The following is a 5,022-nucleotide window of genomic DNA, read 5'->3' as shown; positions in this document are numbered from 1 at the left end:
TGCCCACAGATACACACATCTATACATAATTTTTAAAAATAATAAAAACAGACCTATCAAAAAACTCTCAGGGGCTAGAGAGATGACTCAGCAGTTAAGAGTGTCCCGCGCCGCTATCTGACCAGCAGAAAGACGCAACACAACACGAGATTCTTCCCAACGCAGCTTTACTCAGGAACCTTTCTTACAATCTCTCTGGAAGCCCCCATCCCAGTTTTCCTTTCCCTTTTATCCCCATGCCTGGTCACTCAGAGCCTGCCACGTGGGCACACACCATTGGCACACGTCAAATGGCCTGATACTACGTGGCGGCGGAGTGTGAGGAAGTCAGGCGCCATTCATAAAATTAGGCAGGCACCATTCATAAGCTTAGGCCATTCACAAGCTTAGGTGCCATTTTAGCAGGCCGCCCCACCCGCTCCCCCCATAAGAGCACAGACTGTTCTTCCTGAGTACCGGGGTTCAATTCCCAGCACCCATACAGCAGCTCATAGCTGTCTGTAACTCCAAGATCTGACACCCTCACACAGAGATATACATGCAGACAAAACACCAATGCACATAAAATAAAAATAAAAGAGTGAAAAATAAAATAACTTCTTTGAACCTTCATAGTTCAAGAAATTGAGAACTGATTTTAACACATCTAGGAAATCCTACTGTGAAACTAATCACGGTCTAACTGAAACAGCTTGTTTACCGAGGCCACAAAAATTCCTCCAGGAAGAAACAAAAGTAATGCCCACCCCCACCATCACCTCGGGCTTCCATTTTCTCCCTTTGCACCTGCTCCCACAGTGTATTAAGAGTTCACTTGCAAAAGGGTCTTCACCAATGTCATCGTACTAGAAGAGGGTTCTATGTGTATTATGTGTGCACAGAACAGGGAGTGGAAACTACACCACCTAACTCTATAAAACATTGGAATGGATCTTAACATCCGGAATGATTTTTGAAACATTACCGTGTGTGTACAATTGCCCTCAGAGGTCAAGTTACAAACTCTGGTGTTGTTCCTTTATTGACATTCACCTTGTTCTTTGGAATAGGGTCTCCCATTGGCCTAGAGACTACCAATGAGACTAGATTGGAGGGTAGCTGCCTGTCTATGCCTCTCCAACACTGTGCTTACCATTGTGCACCACCAGGCTCAGCTTTTTAAAAAGATAGGTTTACAGGGACAGAATTCAGTACACCCTGCCTACATGGCAAGCACCAGTGAATGAATGAAATGGTTTTGTTTTTAAGACACATGAACCTTTCAGCGTTCACTTAAAACGGGAAGACAGGAAAAACAGGCAATGTGGGCGTGCTTCCAGTCTTGCTCTTCTACACCAGGTGAGCCCAGTTCTTTTGTTTTGTTTTTCTGTTTTTACTGTTACAATGGTCTGGAAGAGGATTAGATACTGTAAGTAGAGTGGGAGGAGCCATTACTTTTTCTTTTGCTACCAAAAGTGATCAGAAAAGTGGAAAAACCTCAATACTGCAAGATCATAAGTAGAAAAAAATAAATAACTTTTATTTTGTACAAAAGAGAAAGTGTACCAGAGCCAAAAGGCTGTGTTGTGACCCAGAGCCAAGAGGCAGGCTTTCAGTGTCCAGGGCCAAGAGTCTCTGTGCATCTCATGGCCGAGCAACCTTAGGTGTCCAGGGCGCCAGGGAAGCCAGGCTCAGAGCAGTAGCAGAGAGCCCAGCAGCAGCTCGCCCTGGCCCAGCGGTCGTCCGCGCTCCAGCCCGCGGCCCTTGCTCTCGGCCTTGATGCGCACGGCCAGGCGGCGGAGCTGCTCCTCCGGGAGGCCGTCGAAGCAGCAGTCCTGGTCCAGGGCGGCCTTGCGGCTGCGGCGGACCACACTGGCGCGCTGCTGGCCCGACGGCCGCAGCACCAGGCTGAGGCGGCAGCCCAGGGCGCGGGGCTCGAGCGCGGTGGCCGGGCCCTCGGCGCGCAGCAGGCGGAGGCGGAGGCGGGCGCTGCGGGGACAGTACTCGGCCGCCAGGCGCAGCGTGCAAGCCCAGCGGCCCAGAGCCACGTTGGCCTCGGCTTTCAGGCGCTCAGCATCCCGGCCGGTGGGGGCCGGGGGCGCGCAGGAGGCGGCGCGCTCGTGATCGTGGATCGTCGCCGCGGGGCGCGGGACGCGCGCTGGCCCGACCGCGGGGGCCCCGCAGCGCTCGTCTCAGGAGACCGTCGGGGGCGTGCAGGAGGCGGCGCATACGGGGCCACAGGAGCGGCTGGTGGGGCTGAGTCCAGATCCCCCGGGGCATTGAGCTCAGCGTCCGAGGCTCGGCGCGGGCACGCATATGTGTGCGCACGGTGGCGAAGTCCCAGCCGGGGGCTTGCCGGGGTGGCCGAGGAAGAGCGACTCCTTCCGGCGCGGTGTGCGGGCTCTCGAGCAGCGCACAGAAGCCGTAGACGGTGCGCGCACGGGGCAGGTGCGGCAGCGAGAGCGCAGCCTGGGAGCGCGGGTCCCAGTCGGTGCGAACCCGCACCGTCGTCGTCAGGGTCCTCGCGGTCTTTAGGGGTGCGCGGCCATAGGTCGGGTTCGGCAGCGCAGCGCCAAGGCAGTGCGGGCGGCCGGGAGCGGTGATTCCGGGGCGCCGGGAACCGGCAGCCGCGGCGGGATGCAGAACTCTGGGATGCGGCCCGGGGTGAGCTACGTTGGAGAAGGCAGGCTCAGGAGTGGACGGAGCGGAGTCGACCGAGAAGCCTCATCCTTCTAGCTTATGCCCGAGCGTGGCGGATACAAGAGTGCCTGCAACACAGAGAAAATGTTGAATTTGTGCTCCTGAAGTCCAATGGGATCCCTTCCTTGACCCTCTGAAAGTACCGACAAATCTAGGGTTCCGGGTCAACACGAATCAACCTTTGGAGCATCCTCATGGTAACCAAACTATATACATGAATATATAAAAATCAAACCTTTTCTTCTTCAGTCTCACTGGGTCCGATTGCAGGAACAAAGCAGGTGACGTCTTCTTCACCTTCAGCACTGCAGCTGTGACAGTGGCGCTCTTGCCTTATACCTTAGCGGGAGTCACGCCCAGGTGCCAAGAGGCCAATCCCAAGAAGTAACAGACTGAGCCCGCCTTTCAGCCATCCCTTCCCCCTAAGTCCCCAACCGCTTGCTGTATGGGTGTTGCAGGAGCTGTCTCTGGGACCTAAATTGCGGTCCCTTCGCTAGAGCGCCACTTACAGGTCCGGATAGTGCTGCAGATGAGTAAAGGCCGTCCTGTCACCCTGGGAAAGAGAATTTGATAGTTCAAAAGTTTTGTGGCCTATCAGAGAAGTCGAGGAAGGATGAAGAAACGTAAAGTTGATTTTGGCGACTAAGTAAATCCGATCCTCCCACTCGGCACCTGACTCATACGTTCCACTGGCTTCTATTTTTCAGGATGCATACCTATTTCCAAGCACAGACTAAACTTGGCATGTCCGTTTAGGATGGGGTTATATGCAGACAGTTTTGTGAAACTGAAGACGCTTTAGTCCGCCTACGTTTAACATATTCAGACGGCTTGTATTCGACACTGGACTAAAAGGTTGGAGTAGTTCTGCACCCACCTCAATTCAAAAACCGTAGATCCTAAGTCGGGGGTCAGCACCTTATTTATTTAGCCTCTGTCTCCCTCTGCTGGACTGTCCTTGATATCACCATGGTCTGGGCTACCAGATGCCCTGAGCACTGGTGACTTGGGTGAATAAATGAAGTGCAAAAACTTCTGAATGACTGTAATGGGGATGGAGTTTGGAGAGAGCTTTTGGGCAGATACCTAAAAGCAATACTTGATTTTCCAAAACTACCCTTTTCCTTCTGCCCTAGCCAGATCTATCCAGAGGCAGGGGATGGGGAGGTGGAGGTTGGTGGGGATAGGGAGGGGACCTTACATTAAATCCAAGGATCCTCTTATTTTCTGAGGTAAGAAAGATGAAATGAGGGTTTGGGGAGAAACTCCATGAAGGCTAAAAAGAGCTTGTTAGTATGGAGGTCCGCGGTGTATCTGCTATGCGTTATTTCCCGGTCCAAAATGCCTGTTCCATATTTTGTTTCTTCTAAGGGAGTGGGGAATTGTGAATGGACCCCAAGACTCATACACAGCAAACAAAGACGGCCAGTGCACCACATCCCCAGACCTAGTTGCTTATTTTGAGAGAGGGGTCTTACTAAGTGGCCCAGACTGTCCTTTAGACTGTCTTTAGACCAGGCAGGCTTTGAACTTGCAGTTTACCTGCCTCACCTTCCTGAGTGCTGGAAATACTGGCCTATGCCACCAGACACAGCTGACTTTTAACCTTCTGTGTGCATCAGCCCCATCCGGAACTGTCAGGATCCCTGCAAGCCCCAAGATGGGCAGGGGAAAGATCCATGCGAGGAAAAGGCTGAAACTTGAGTCAGCACCACCTTTGAAACTTCCAGATTTAGCCCCAGGATTTATTTATTTTTTTCATACATATTAAATACAGTAAAATGTTGGGGAAAGGTTTCCAGGTGACAGTTATAACAACAAAGCTTTAGGCATAGTGACATAACGACTCCCTAGCAAATTAAGAAAGCACCTGTGACCTTTACAGTAAGAATGGCTTCTGTTGGCTCCTAAACAGTGCTCATGGAAGAGGGCCTAAGGAGGAACCATGTATAATAAGCATAAGGATAGAGTCTATTGGCAGATGATGCAAAGTACATGGGACCTCTTTCATGAGGAAGGGTTCTACTCGCTGAGAGACAAAGCTCAGGATTAAGGGGGATTCGGAAAAGCTGGCTCCATAGAATAGTAAAAAGATCACCAAGTTGTCAGCTGCCACCCACTCCAGCCTTCTGGGTGACCAGGCATCAGTCATCTTCCTATGAAGTCTGGTTTCTCCAGTGGTTTCTTTAAGCTGTGCTTTCTACAGGAAACCTTGACCTAACTCTCCGTCTGCAGTTTGTCCTCAGTCCCTCTGAGCAGTCTATAGACTGCTGTTGTGTTTCACATGATCCTTTGAAATCTTGGGCAGCTTTCTCTACTCTAACCGGTTTCCTAGTTCATAAA

The 5,022-nt window shown here is 51.8% G+C and overlaps 1 pseudogene; it reads right to left on the bottom strand.

Moving 5' to 3' along the window:
- Positions 1 to 1,534: 1,534 nt before the first annotated feature.
- On the bottom strand, positions 1,535 to 2,707 carry LOC117701518 (C2 calcium-dependent domain-containing protein 4A-like; annotated as a pseudogene).
- Positions 2,708 to 5,022: the final 2,315 nt, after the last annotated feature.

Source organism: Arvicanthis niloticus, unplaced genomic scaffold (genome assembly GCF_011762505.2).
Source record: "Arvicanthis niloticus isolate mArvNil1 unplaced genomic scaffold, mArvNil1.pat.X pat_scaffold_1243_arrow_ctg1, whole genome shotgun sequence".
Classification (NCBI taxonomy): domain Eukaryota; kingdom Metazoa; phylum Chordata; class Mammalia; order Rodentia; family Muridae; genus Arvicanthis; species Arvicanthis niloticus.
This window is presented reverse-complemented; position numbering and strand designations above follow the sequence as displayed.